Raw genomic sequence first — 15,897 nt, 5'->3', positions numbered from 1 at the left:
CACTGTTTGGCACAAGCACTTTGTGTTCGGTATGATTGAATTGCTCAGCACCTAGCATGCGTTCTGGCCCACACAGCAGTGTAATAGCTAATTCTCAATAAACACAAAAAGTAAGTTTAGACAATATTGAAGCAGCGCTACTAGAAGCCAGAATTCAGGTCTTGGCAAAGATGGTTGTGAAGTCTGTCATTCATTCTACTTCTGCAACTCAGGGGTTCTAGTTCAGAACAGGCTTGCATCTCTGCTTTTCATTTAATGGCCAGGGAACTTTGTGATTCCAGCCAGGGCTTTTTTCAAGCCCATTAAATGTTCCTTTCTGATGACTTTTGCTGAAGCCAAACTCCTCCTGTAGTGCTGTTTTGTTTTGTTTTTTAGCTCCTGCAATTTGAATAATTTAGCTGTTGTGTGCACGCTGATTTAAATGTCTCAAAGAGGATGTGAATGGCACTAAAGCTTCCATGGAGTTCAGTAGCTAACTCTGCAGCTCTATGAAAATTCATAGGCTTTCCAAACAACTGGGTTCCTCCCCACTCACGCTAAGACCGTGCCAGCTGAATCTAACACTTTTGACAGATACACTGATTGGTGACGGCAGGCAAGTGAGAATAATACATTACCAGGGTACAGAATCAGTTGACTACAGCAAAAATAAAAATCTAGTGCAAAGCTGTTCGCAGATTGAAACAGAACACGATGTTTTCAACAGTAGTCATTTACTCTGCCAATGTGAGTTTTTTGTGTGAAACGCAATGCAGGTGGACACATAATAGCCATAGCCATAGTCAGAATAGCCCTAGATTTTCACACTATATGCGCTATCACAAACACTAACAACCACACATCAGTGGTCTTACCCCATTTACAGTAACAAACATTTTGCATCATTGCTGGATAGTACTTTACTTTCCCCAGGAATATGGGTGTGGCATTTAGTCCTTCTTCTGCCGTGGGCTTGTATCTGCTTTAGTCACACAACCCACTCAGTGAATTCATCTGATCATGCATAATCAGAAATGCTAGGAGCATTTCCATGAGTCTTCTGTAAAGCCCTCGTATCTCCTAATGAGTTACATCTCGTAGGCCTTGCATTGACTGAGGAGGGACCAGGAAGAGCCTGAGTTATCAACTAAAGTGATCTGAAAGGCAATCAAGAAGATGGTTCAAGATTTTTTTGATAGAAGTAGAAGAAGCTAGGACTATGAAAAGGGTATTAATGTGAAAAGAGATTGGGTAGATATAAGATGTATGGTATCTAATCCACCTGTGGGACCACCAGACCCCACAGGGGAAGATACTTATTCCAGATTCAGACAGTTTAGCCCATCTTTTAATTAAAACTTTTACTTCATTGCATTCTGGGAGTTCTGAAAACTCAAACAATGGCCAACTACCATTTAGTAAACAAACTTTTCATTCGTAGGCTGCACTAAACTATAGTTATTGCACTAAGCCAATAATAACTACAGTAGCATTGGAAATACATTCCATAGCTTTTGGACTAGCTTCTTTTCTTAGTTACACCAGTGAAAATCTGGAGTAACCCTGACAATTTCAGAGCATTTACTCCAGCTGTATACTGGTGCAACCAAAATCGGACTCTGGCCTATAATAGTGTGTTCCTACTGCATCTCTAGTGTTTGCTTAGTACAGTTTTAATTCAGAAACAGTACAGCTGTATGCTACTATTTATGTAGCTATTATATTTTTACAAGGATAACAATGGCTCAAACTGAATTTTAGGAGCAGCTAGAGAACTATAAGCATGACTCAAAAAATGGTACATACCATCTTTTATGCAGAAAGATCTCTTGAGCCAAACACATGCATTGGCACTGTGAATGCCTTTTTCTATACGTCCTCATGTGCCTACCCTGACGGAAAGAAAACATTTGTGGCCTCATTCCCTGCTGTGTTACTCCACTTTTAAGAATAGTCAGCCTGAGTCTGAACTGAGCCTCACTGCTTTTGCATAATTCGAATCTCCTTCAATCCCAGAAGACCTACAAGGGTAGTAGGAGACTTCTGAAGAGCTGCAGCTATCCCATGTAGATCATAGGACAAGCCTAGCTGCGCTTCCTCACAAATGGCAACGCTAACCCCCACATGGAAGGGAGTTTGGGGTAAAGGAGCCCTTTTTGCATGATGATATTTTGACACTGCATCAAGAGCGCAGAATGCACTGTCACCATATTATGGTAATAGCTTATTGCATTCTTTAACCTGCCTTAAAGAATAAACTAGCCAAGGGACAAGAGGGTCAGGATGTGGTTTATAGTAAAGTATTAACCATAGACACACTGAGTGAAGGGAATCCTGGGAGATCATACCATACGATCAGGACACTCACCATAGAACACAGGAGTAAATCCCATAATGCCTGGGACACAACAGGTTTGTATATGTGGTAAAGGCAAAGGATTGTGCACATATTAGTTCGGAATGGGGTACCCCTCTTTTGAGAACTTGGAGAAACACCTGTTCAGAGGAGTCAGAGCTGAGCTAAAAGCACAGAAGTGTCTTGCTTTTTCTTCACTAGTCCATGAATAGAAGTAGATAGGCATCAAACCCTGTTTTTTGGTAGATATAAAAAGACACATTTTTCTTAAAGTGCGCAGCCCTGAGATTTTGCTGTGTATGTCAATTCCAGTGTTTACTCTGAGCATGTGCAGTTGAATCAATTAAGTTGGTAACCGATAACTGATATAGACATAAGGCAAGGCACCACCTTTTGCTCCATTCCAGTCACAAGGATATTTCCAAAGACTGGAGTCTGACCATTTTGGCTCTTGACTCATTCTTTGGCTCCATGGCTGTTGATACATGGAAATCTACATGGGACGTGCAGCCAAATGTGAGGAAACCAGAGTCTTTGCTGGATGCAGTGCTCAGAAAATAATTAACTTGACAAGGTTAGGTAGCTCCGGCCAACACATCCAAATAGACAGCTGACACTTTTTGTAAAGGAACAAATAACGGAATCTAATTAAATGGGAATGCCAATTTACATTGAATACTGATGGGTGGTTTTGGCAAAATGGGAGCTCACTAAAGTGATGCAACAGCATGGGCCGCTGGGCCTTTTTACAGTTCATTTGGCTTGTTTTGACTTTACAATGTTCTTAATTTGGTACAGCAAGACCATAGCGAGAGGGCTGGGAAAATTAGAGACAGGAAGAAATTCCAGTTAGATAGAATTACAAGTAAGAACAAGTCGTCAGAAAAAGTAAGCCAAATTTTCAGAAGGGGAAATTGTGATAGGGAGTGGGTATTTTAAGGAGCAGCTGTAACTTTAGCATAGGAGTGACCATGCTAATAATAACTGTGTTGTTTTTCTGGGCATGACTGGTGCAAGCTAGAAGACTGAGCAGACTCAACCCCCGGCTCTACTAAGAAAATTAACCATTGTTAAAGATGGTTTTCTACAACTGGTCACACTTAAGTGCTTGCATAGGCCAGGCAAAAACCACTTTCAGCACCAAGCCTCGGTGTTGCTTTCTGAAACAACATGGAAAATGGTTTTGTCAGGCTACACTAGCAGTTAAACAGTCTTCGATATTGGCTCAGCAGCCTTCAGTGTGATCGGAGTTGTCACACAGTGAATACTAGTTCCTTTCAGCCAGCCTGCCTCTAGTGTCAATTAAGTATATGCTATGCAGAAGCTGACATGAAGCTAAATCTAGTTTAATAATTGTACTCTTGCTAAACTGATGGGCACCACAGTTGAAGTAGTTCAGCACACGTTTAATGGAGACCATGTATATCCTGCTATTAATACTTCATGAAAACCGAATACTTGACAGTGATAGTTCCTGGTTCTTGAACATCGACATTTGTTAAGCTCCACCGCTGAGCGGTTTAGAAAGGTAGCATTTGATAGACCATAGGATACAACTCGCGCCTTGGACAATGGAAAGGCTCAAGTATTTGCTGAATTGTGTTATCTACCACCATTGTCCCATAGTCCGAATACCTGTTAACAAATAGTTGAACTTTATTTCTGACCATTTTTCAAAACCATTTTTCTGTCAATGTCAGGTCATCAGGACGATTTATCTTGCTAAAGCTCTGACCTGAAAATGTCAGTGCAGTGAAATGGGTTTGGATAATGTTTAAAAGCAAATTATGTGTGTTCAAATCTTTGGTCTATTATTAATTATTATTATTATTATGTATTGCTATAGCGCCTACGAGCCCCAATTATGGAGCAGGACCCCCTTCTGCTAGGTGCTGTACAAACACAGAACAAAGAGATGGTATATTTGTAATCTGGTTGTTAGGTGCCACCCAGTATATAGAAGGCTTTTGTATTGGTGGGGAGTTATTAATTTCACTGTTCAGGATTTATTTTTATCAATTTTTAAGTTTTATGTAGATGGTCAAAATGGGACGTGGGCTTTCTCTGGGTATATATGGGCATGAGTAATGTATATAATACACGTTTCTCATTACAGCAGTCTATACTATCATGCGTAAGGTTGCCTAGTTCAACATCGTTCTGTCTGAGCATAGTACTGCTCTGTGTGGACAAGCGATTAGATACAAATAACCATTTCTGATATTGTGTTTATTGAACTAACACCGCTAACTATATGTTGCTGTGTATATAGACAGATGCACTGAGCATAAACGTTTATTATATTTAACATGTGTGTACAGTATGTATTCAGATGTGCTGGAGAATGCTAGCAGCGTGCTGCCAGCCTGGGACTCCACTATTTGACCTGCAATATTTTAAGAGACGTTTTAAAGCAAAACAAATTAGATTTTTGTCTGTAACAAGGCCTTGCGTTTCAGAAATTGAAACACGCATGTTTGCAAAAAACATTCAGCACACCTGAGCATCTGGCCCAAGAAGCCTGTGGGGGGCGGGAGGTTGTGATCAGGATGACTGGGTTGGGAAATCATTCCATGAGCCCACTGAGTGGCTTCTTAACCAGCCGGCTGACGTGCTCTAATGTAAAGTATGTGCTTGCTCTTTGTACTTGGAAATGGCTTACCTGGCTGTTATGCCCCATAGCAACCGAAGGCTGGGCATTCCTAGCTCAGTCTGGCACTGCTTCAGTCGCTCATGCTGTCGTGCTTTTTTGGTCATGGCAGCGTGAACTCAGAACAGCTGCCAAACTTTGAAGGGCCTGATTAGTTTTAATTGCTTAGTGCCCAATCTTAAATGTTAATTAAGCTCAATTTTGGTGCACTTGCCAATAAACAGCACGGGGCTGTATTGCATACATCAGCAGTATGACCTGGTGATGAGACTTACGCTATATCATCTGATATAATTGCTAATCAGGGCAAGATGACTCTGCACATTATTTGAAAGGCGCATGAAATCTATAGCAGGATTAGTGCATTTCTGCTCAGGGACAGTGGAATGTGAGGTAAAGCAGCATGGCAACACTAGCGTGTGTGTTGCTATACACGCGCCTATAGTATGAAAAATTCTGCTGGTGACTGTTCCACTATTGAAAGGGCCACGTGGTTGGCTTTGCTTTTTTGGCAAGCTTGCCACAGCCATAACTTGCTCTTTGTGTCTGTAATCAGCAAACTGTTCTGCCAATGAACTGCCTGACCTGGAATGTCTTCCTTTCTTCTTCTTCTTCTTCTCAGAGCGGCCATTGGCAATTGTATCTCTGCCCAAGCCCTTTGTCTGCTGCATAATTCACAAGGGGGCTGGTTGTGGTCAGGCACTGCTCAAAGGGGTATGGCAAGTGCTGCTCTGTTATATGTTTTGGGTAATAATGGGAGGTTTCTAATCAATGGGAAAACATGGCCTCATCAGGCCTGTGTCGCGAGGTGGGTGAAGTTCACCTTGCCCGCTTAATGCCCATATAATATGATGACGAGTGGGGCGCTACGACAGGTGAAATCCATCCCAGTCTCACACCAGGCACACGATGTCTCACCATAGTCCCTGCCTCTGTGGCTGTCGCTCGAGCGACTGGTCTTCTGACTGCTCCTGTTTGCCATTTGCACAGTGTACTGGAACCTATAAACCCGTTCCCGGCCCTCGGTGAAGCCAGTGGGTGCTAGGTGCCTGGACATCGTCACCAGTTGTTCTCTCGGCATGCTGCACTGGCTCTGGCCAGATAGCCCATATGCAGCCTTTGATCGAACTGCCCACGGAGACCACAGACTTGGTTCAGTGGCAAAGGCGCGTGCCCAGGTTTATTGTCAATGAAGCACAGTCCTAGCGTCCTGCGTGTTCTACTGGTACATTAACACGCGTATGCCCGTTACAATGGACTCAGCTCAGTGAGCTGCGTGACTCTCCGCTCCCCCTTAGGTTGGCTCAAGACACCCCCTCTGTGGCCCCTCTTTTGTACACTGACACAAATAAGTTACGTATTGTCCCTCTGACATGGCTAGTCACCACCCTTTAGCTTGTACATGTTGGTTTGATCAACTCTATCCATCACCCTGTCCTCCTGACCTTATCTTTTAGGAGGGGTCAGTGTGTCCCTATGTTATCTTCAGAGAGTGTGTTCATACCAGACTTGGCATCGGGGTGTTCTGGTACTATCCTTCTGGAATATATTTACATGAGTGTCCTGTGCCTAGCACGTCTTAGGAATGTTTGCCTTTTTGTAATACCAGCCCTGTTTTTGCTAGGTTCTGTGAACTTGCAAGTAGGCATGTTTTGTAACAGGGCCAACTACACTTGCTAACTTTGCTTTATATCAGCACAGCCTGACTACTTCAGTTCAGGCTTTAGGCCTCATACCAGGCCCCTTATATCAGGCCTCATGTCTTAAGCTCTTTCAACTACAGACACATGGGAAAATATACCATTAAGTGCCTAAATATCTTGAAGTAGCCAGCCCTGAGCGGGTACGTCAATGTTGAATTACTAAATGGTTTGACTGACTAAATGGGATTCATGACCTGAGCAGTGTTCTGTCTTTTCTGGTGCCCGAATGAGCCTGGAGTGATGGCCTCATGGGCTGAAGATGGAACTGGAAATCAAGAAGCTGTGCGTACAACTGGGTGTTTCGCACATGCACCTGATGGGATAATTGGTTATAATCTCAACTCAACCACTGAAGTGTTGCCCAGTCAATTCACTTAACCCTATTCTGGTGGGGAGGCTCCCTCAATCTCTTCTGTTGGAGCGATTACCCTGTGGATAAATAATTAGAGTCATTGGCGTAGGCGGACAAGATCCTGGGTTTCCCACCTCCAAGGTGAGTGTTCCAAACACCAGATTCCAGAGGCGTTCTCATGCTTCTGATGTCTCTGCCCCCTGGGATTTGCTAACATAGTAGGCACCTACTGCCAAGAGATGGTTTGCAGATGAGAATTCAAAGCAGAGCTAGGCACCTCTGTGCAGCCTGGATTTATGCACCCATTTTAGGGTGACAAGACGTCCCGATAAAATCGGGACCATCCTGATTTTGAGCTGTTTGTCCCGCGTCCCGACCGATCTCTGGTCGGGACACAATTTTTGTCCCGATATTTTTCGCCGCCGGGATCACTCGGCTTTTTTTGCTTGGCCGGCCGGCAGCACTCGGCTTTTTTTATTTTATTTTTTTGCCCCCCCCCCCCGTGTCCCGATATTTTCTTCATCTGATCTGGTCACCCTAACCCATCTCCAAGAAAAGGAGTGCGGATTAACACATGCATTTCCCATGGACTAGCTTAGGCAGCTTCCTGCTTTTGTCAGTCTCTGTCTAAGGTGTTTATTTCTCCCCTTCACTGGATGGGAGCTTAAGTTTCTAACTCAGGCTTTGTGAATGGCAGTGATTTTCTAGGTACCTAAAGGCTAGGTATTGTGACACCGAGGGTCACAACGCCGCTCTCTTTTTGTGCAGTCAGGCCCAAGAACTGAAACATTATAAAATATAGAGGGATGGCTCTTTAGGTGTGCTGCAGCTCAAGGTGGGATCAAGGACACAAAGGTGTCTGGAAGATCACTTTACCCCTCCCCCAATCATGGGACCCACTGGAGGCCAAACTGGGGCCATGATCAGATTAGAGCAGCCACAAGGCTGTTCTGACTTACACTGATTTGGCTGGTTTTGAAGGAGGACCGGCCCAGACAACATCACACTCTGGCTGTGCCTTTCCATGCTCTTTTCCCACCCCAAATGCCAAGCACTATAAGGGGCGGGAGGGCAGGGGGCATTAGGCCAAGGATGCCGGCTTTTCATGGCCAAGGCTGCTCTAAAACGCAGTGCAAAGAGCTTTCAGCGGGGCTGAGGACCTAGCCCCTCATATTTAACTCTAAGCACTTAAAGGACAAATGAAGTGGTATTACACGTGGCTGTAATATGATAGTGCCCTTCCACTCCAGGTAGTGGAGAGTAGCGTGAAGCCCAGCCTGGAGGGAACAAAGTGTTGTAGCCCATGTTACACTGGCTATAATTTTCCTTTTGCACCTAATAATAAAATTGCAGCAGGGCTGGTTCCCAAGAAACAATCGCCCACCCTACAAGGCAACTGCGCTACAGGGAATCGCTTCGTTTTCTCACAGCTGTCATCTTTTAACCTTTTTTTTTTTATATAATAAGAGCGCTACAAAGCACCTGCTCTGTCAGCCGGCTCCTGGCGCTAGGCTTTCATTACAGCCAGTGGGTGCACTGCCCGGCTTCTAGCATTTCAGCGAGATTGGCAACTAGTGCCTAGGCAGGCCCTTGGCATTCAGAAATGGATGTTAGATACCTGCCATCCATGTCTAGCTGCTTTGTTCTAAGCCTCCCAGCTGTAAAAACCTGTTTGAAACCTAATTTGATAGGCAGCTGTGGGCATCTCCTTTGCATCGTATGAAATGTAACTGCTGTTTCCTTCAATTTGGGTTTTAATATTTTAATAGCTACAGCGTAGATTTCATTTTTTTCACGGGCCAGCTCTGTTGAGGCAGCCTTCTTGGTTCTACGTGTAAAATACACACACTTGTGTTGCTTTCAAAAGAGTTTATTTTAAAAGGTACGGCTCTAATGTGGAGCCCTCAGCCCAAATTCACCAGCCTGCGTGCCAGGGTGACTGAAAGCTTGCCAAGGGGAAGCCAAAGTGTTTCAACGTGGCTGCCATCCACCCGTGCACAAAGAGGAAGAGGGAGTCATAGCAGATGCTGGCTTGGCAGGTGCAGCAATCCAGAGCAAACAGAAAGGTGCTGATTCAGTGCATCCTCTTAGCGGCTTTCACCGGGGCCATCAACTAATGCTGCCTCTACTCCCCCCACAGAACCACCACCAAGGGCCGGTGGTCCCTTTCCTCCCTGAGTAGTACTATCAAGGGGGGGCTGCTCAATGAGTTAATGTTACCTGTCACAGAGTATGGTGCTTCTCAACGTTAGTATGGCTATCAGAATCTGGCCCTGAGGGAGGGTGGTGGTGGACTCTCTGTCAAGGCGAAGCCCTCCCAGGGAAGGTGGGGGTCTTCTTGCTAATGGAGGAACTAGCCCCTGGCACCCCCATCACCAAGACAGTTTTTTTCCTAAGCACCAAGCTCGCAGCACTGAGAACTTATATTTCTCCCACATCTGCTTGAGTGATTGGGCCTCAAAAGCTTTTTGTTGAGAAGAGCAGTAGCACCTGAAATTTCAGACCGTGTATCTAAATCTTAGCTTAATTCTCAAACCGCTCAAGTAATTAGAGAAGGATGGTTGACCATGGATTAGAAAAGGAGACTGGGAATCAGGAATCCTAGGTTCTATTCCCAGTGCTGACAGGACTTGATGTGTAACCCCAGCCACATTGCTTAACTTCTGTGCCTCAGTTTCTCCAGGTGCAAACTAGGTACTCAGCTACCTCAGGGGCATGCTGAGGGCTAATGAACATAGTGCTTGTGAAGCTCCTCGGGCGAAGAGGATCATTGTGTATAGATCAGGGGTGGGCAAACTTTTTGGCCTGAGGGTCACATCGGGGTTGCAAAACTGTATGGAGAGCCGGGTAGGGAAGGCTGTGCCTCCCTAAACTGTCTGGTCCCTGACCCCTATCCGACCCCTCCCATTTCCGCCCCGACTGCCCCCCTCAGATGCCCCCGACCCATTCAACCCCCCCTGCTCCCTGTCCCTTGACCGCCCTCTCCTGGGACCCCCCGCCCCTAACCGCCCCCCTGGGGCCCCACCCCCTATTCAACCCCCCTGCTCCCTGACTGCCCCAACCTCTATCCACACCCCCGCCCCCTGACAGACCCCCCCGGGACTCCGACGTCTATCCAACCCTTCCCCGTCCCCTGACTGCCTCCCCCAGAACCTCCGCCCCATCCAACCGCCCCCTGCTCCCTGTCCCCTGACTGCCCTCCGGGACCCTCTGCCCCTTATCCAAACCCCTCACTCCCCGCCCCTTACCATGCCACTCAGAGCAGCATGTCTGGCAGCCGTGCCGCCTGGCCGGAGCCAGATACACTGCCGTGCTGCCCTGCAGGAGTGCGCAGCCCTTCCGCCCAGAGCACTGCCCACGCGGTGGCATGACTGTGGAGGAGAGTGACAGCAGGGGAGGGGCCGGGAGCTAGCCTCCCCAGCCGGGAGCTCAAGGGCTGGGCAGGATGGGCCCGCACGCTGGATGTGGCCCGCGGGCTGTAGTTTGCCCACCTCTGGTATAGATGGCAATAAGCAGTACAGTATTGTTCTCACACAACAGCAAGTTACGGCGGGAGCGCTGTGTTGTTCACAGTATTCAGCGCTTCTGGTGATGGCTAAACTTAGCAAACTGCAGGAGCACATAACAATAAAAAATGGAAAAAATGCTGTACTTGCCCGAAGCTCCACAAAATTTGCCTCATTTTGGCCAAAGTTTGGTCAGTTCAGCCATCTCTAATCCAAGTCCTCTGAGCCGTATCAAAAACATTTACTGTTGCTGGGGCAAAATAACCACACAAAATACTTGCAATGGAATTCAGTCCTGCACAGCGGGTCACACAAGGCGATGCATCATGCAAGTTCTGTTTGAGCCCTCACAATAGTGGGTAACTAGTCCCAGCATCCCTCTGCACAGGGGTGGATTTCACCCACAGTGAACTGAGCAAAAGCACTGAGCAAAGAGTGAAATGTTGATTTCCAAATCTAAACTGCCTAGACTCCCTTTAGAGCCCTGAACGTTAAACCAGTCGTTTAACACACAAACTTCAACAAATAAATGTTATATTTTGGATATGGTAATCAGCTAAAGTATTTCCAGGTTCAGCCCAGCCCTTTTCTAACAACCCATTGCTGGGGAAGGCTACATTTGGATTGTAACCAAACCAAAGTCATGACATCAGAACTGCTTATTGACATGTTCACTGCACAATATGTTGGGGAAATAATGTTTTCTCGTCCCCCTCTTATCTCCTGTGGCATACATAGGTGGTGAAGGAGCTGGACAAATAGGCCACATAGTTAAATCTCATTTAGTTATAAATAACAGCCATTTACTTTGTGTGCACTCAACTTATCCAGGGTAGCCAATGGCGAGCTGACTGGGGGAACGGCAATTCCATTTCGCAACATCAGAGGTTTTTCGAAATTTGTTTCTGTGCCACAAAAATAGAATTAGGCTGAAATGTCCATTTTCAAATTTGGCATGAGAGCGAGTCTGTCACTAAGCCTGGTGGGTAGGGCTTGGCCCTGTACGAGATCCAGTTTCAAGTCCCTGCTCTACTTGATTCAGAGTGATCTGGGTTTGGAAAAAATTGCTATGAATCAGGCAAAGAAGGGCACATGTAGCCAGTGCCCCAACCACCAAGCTGTCACTGAAGGCCATGTTTCCTCACAACATCCATTTCTGCCTGTGCCCATCTTCTACAAATACTCCTTTTCTCAGACCAGCGTCCTGCACAGAACATCCCCTGTCCTGGAAGTATCACAAATTGCATTTCCTTTTCCCCAAAAACCTCATATCAGAGGGGGAAATCAGAATTCAGAAGCAATGTACAGGCTCTTAACCTGTTTACAGTCAGTGATGTCATCAATTACTATGTCATCACTTTACTATCCAGAATATGGCGTCACTTGGTTGATCCACTAGTGCTGGGAAACCATAAAAAAGATTAAAGCAGCTTAATGTATTTCATGCATTTTCCAGAAATCCCTTCCATGAGGTTGAGTCATTAGAAAGAGTTCATTCTATCACCACTCTAAGACCCTGAGTGTATCGATATGAATAGGCTACAAAGGTCTAACGATACAGTAGAATCAAGGAGCTTGTTGTCTTATTGGAGCAAAGCATGGTGATAAATTGTTTATAAAGCACATCAGTGGAGAACTTTTATTATGTTTTAGAGTTATAGTGCTGTCTACCTCAGTGGCTCTGATATCTCTGTGCTTATGGTAAGCACAGAGGATGGTGCCAGAGGATGTTGTGAAGGCCAAGATTATAACAGGGTTCAAAAAAGAACTAGATAAATTCATGGAGGATAGGTCCATCAATGGCTACTAGCCAGGACTGGTAGGGATGGTGTCCCTAGTCTCTGTTTGCCAGAAGCTGGGAATGGGCGACAGGGGATGGATCACTTGATGGTTACCTATTCTGTTCATTCCCTCTGGGGCACCTGGCATTGGCCACTGTCTGATGACAGGATATTGGGATAGATGGATCTTTGGTCATTCTTATGTTCTTAAGGTATTTTTGATGGCAGAAGCATTTTCTTCCCATATATTAAAACTGGAATACATTGTAGCTCATATTTGCATCATGCACAAATTTCATTCTGAGATCTTGAAAGAAATGAAGCCATCTTCATGTTATAAACTTCTACCTGGTGTGACTGACTCCACAGCTTACAATGAGCAATTGACACTTTGCCTCTTGAGTAAATCATTTGTCACTGTTTAAGTTATGTAATTTAATTTGTATATGCTAAAAGGATGTACTGCAAATAAGGGCCAAGTTCCCAAAGCTATTTTGCCTTCCAGACAGTCTCCGCTTAGAAACTCCACGCTATTGGCTGCTTTTGGAAAGCAGGACAGCAAATAAACGGCCATTTACAGTATGCTGTGCCCTGTAACTGCATCAACGCCTGCATTTTCCTTCCTGAAAATGATAGAGAGGTCGATGGTTCACATAACTTGCAGTGACAAGCTCACATTACCTGCTTCAGCAAAGCGAGATGGGCCCGACGTGAGATATTAATTACTGAGATCTATCTTCATGTCAAACACGTAATCAACAAAGAATCTGACAAGGAAAGAAAACCCTCTTAGTCTTGTTATCGGGCAAGTTACTTTGCGGCACCTGGAACTGCTCCCCACACCCAAGAACACCTCTCAACTGGTGACAGGCAATTCCCAGGCTGTGTGTTTTAGACACTGGCCCATGCCAGAGTTGGTACAGAAGCTCACCACCCCAGAGCAAGTGCTGGGAGGCATTGCCCCATGTTGTGTGGGGGCACAACCACCTCTACTGCTCAACGCAGCAGTGGGGACAGATATGACTAAGACCACCCCAACCCTGCACCCTTTGGGGCAGATTGCACCAGGGGTGGGGTGGGAATGAGCAAACCCTACACATGGGAATTCAGGCGCTTTGGAGAGCGACTGGCCACTTCTGGGTGCTACAAGGAGTGACCCTCCACTCTTGCTCCCCACAACAGCTACTGTCTAGCTCATACTGCATTGTGTATATACCCAGCAACCCTTCCACTAGTCTCATGCATGACTTCTTTGCACCCTTACTATGGCTGTCTTTTTTATGAGGGTAGCTCTCAGCTCTTCTGAGTTGCAAGAATACTGCAGATCATGGGGAGGGGCAGTAGAGAGAAGTTGATTTCATTGGGTTCAGGCCCCTAACCTTGATGGAACACCCAAGTTGTTGCCCTGGATTTGAGGGGTGTGTGTACCCCAGATTTTGATCAGGCTAATTGCAACCATATTGTGTGCATTCAGCCACCATGAACTAATAAAACAGAACAACACATAGTTAAGGGTTCATTTGAATAAGCAGGGCTTCTGGAGGCAAGTTCATATGCTAGTTGCAGGATTGCAATGTTTGCTAATCAGAATGGGAGGAGGGGAGAAAAGAGTCAACAAATTGAGACTCAAGGAAAATAAGTGGATGAAGACCTTGAATTTAGGTGCCTTTGATAGAGAAGTTTATTATGACTAGGAATGTTTCGTTGATAAACAGTTTATTGACATTAGGAGATGTGATGGCCCAATAGGGTTCACTATGATTTATGTGTTTTGTAAACATTAGTTATAAAAACCCTAGATAATAGAGTTACTTTGCAGCAGTTCTCTGAAGCTATCCTGAGATACCTTTTCCTGACACCTGACTTCCCAACGGGAAAGCGACCGGCCATCACGGACCTGCTGTCAATTACTCAATACCACCTCAAATTCTAGGTAATTAGTTGGGATGTTCTAACCCTATTGCTTACATCTGTGTGTTTAAATCTGATAAACTGTAGTTTTAGATACGCGCACGCTTACTTGTATCAATTTTCATCAGCTGGAATTGCAGTGTTCCCATTGATTTATTCCTGACACCGCCTAGAGTGAAACAGTTACGTTACCAGTGCTTTGGGTTCTGAAAATCTGGGTAACGATGTCAGCTATTGATTTTATATTTTTCTTCTCTGCACTCTGGTGTCAGTGATTAGATACCCTAGAGATTCTCACAGTAGCCCCCAATGACGTTCCTATGACAGCTGTGAGCCATTACCTTGTGGGCTTGCTGGAGGTCTGCAGCGTCATCACAGGGTGATTACTTTAGCTCTTGCACAAGCTTAATTCTGAATTTCTAATGGAGTTGTGATTGGGGCAGAGAGAATCTTTGAGAGCTGAAATGCAATTGTTTTTGATCAATGTCAAGGAGAATTCTATATGGCATTTCCTGCTCTCCTATCTCCAGTAATTGACTATATTTTCTGATTTCAAATCTTGGCAGGAATTTGATGTGAAAAGTTATGAAGTAAATGTTTGGCACAGAGTTGCTGCATATTCCAAACCTTAATGAACTACCCGTGTGCCTACCTGGTGCCTATGGGTGGAAAACCGTAGTACATCCAGTAAATAAATTGCTTTCCATAAGTGCCTTCAAGACTACCTCCTTTAAAATGAGCAAGGTCATGAGACACAGCTGTGAAGCCAAGCTACAATTTTACATTTTAATTTGTGATCTTATGTAAAGCAACAGTCTTCTCAAAGTTGGCTTCACCATAGTTAAAAAGCACTTCAGAGCATTAATCACTGGCAGCTCCACTCATCAAATGTTCAGTTTGTTTGGAGCTTACTGTGTGTGAGATACTCGTATACTGTACTGGGTCACTCTACCTCTCCTCTCTCAAATATTCACATTGAACGAGGGAGAGCTCATGGGGGGAAGTCTAAGGAACTCCCCAGAAAGAGCGAAGGGATTTTTGTATGCTGTAACAGAGGACCTGTTTCTGATCTCAGTTACACTGATTTGACACCAGTGTCTGCTTCATTAGCATTACATCTGATTTACATCAGTGTGAAATCAGATTCAGGTCCTTACCGTTTCTTGAATCAACTATTAGCAGTAACAGAGGTAAAGAACACAACAAAAATGGAAAGGAAAAGGGGGTGCATGGTTTGCTAACAAAAGGAGCAATTGATAAGGGTACTTGCCCATTCAAGACAAGAATAGTGTTTGATGTAAAAAAGTCATGATGCACATTTTTGGCACAAAAGTACCCCAGCAAAGCATTTCAGCATGTGCTTAACTTTAGACACATAAATAATCCCATAGATTATTCAGGTCATTAAAGTTACGCTTGTGCAGAAGTTCTTGGCTAAACAGAGGATTTAGAGAGAATACCATTTCCTCTCTCTTTCTCTAACACTTTTTCTTGCAGCATCACACAGAAATTAACTATCTGATGAGTAAACTCACTTCTAAGAAAGGCATTGAATCTGAAATGGCCCCTAAGATATCTACCCATCAGTAAAACACATGGATGAGGCATTGCATAGACCTTTGTTGGCCTTCACTAGTGCTCAACACCAGGGTAGCTGAG

This window comes from Terrapene carolina, unplaced genomic scaffold (assembly GCF_002925995.2).
Source record: "Terrapene carolina triunguis isolate 2854851 unplaced genomic scaffold, T_m_triunguis-2.0 Scaffold189, whole genome shotgun sequence".
Taxonomy (NCBI): domain Eukaryota; kingdom Metazoa; phylum Chordata; order Testudines; family Emydidae; genus Terrapene; species Terrapene triunguis.
This window is presented reverse-complemented; position numbering follows the sequence as displayed.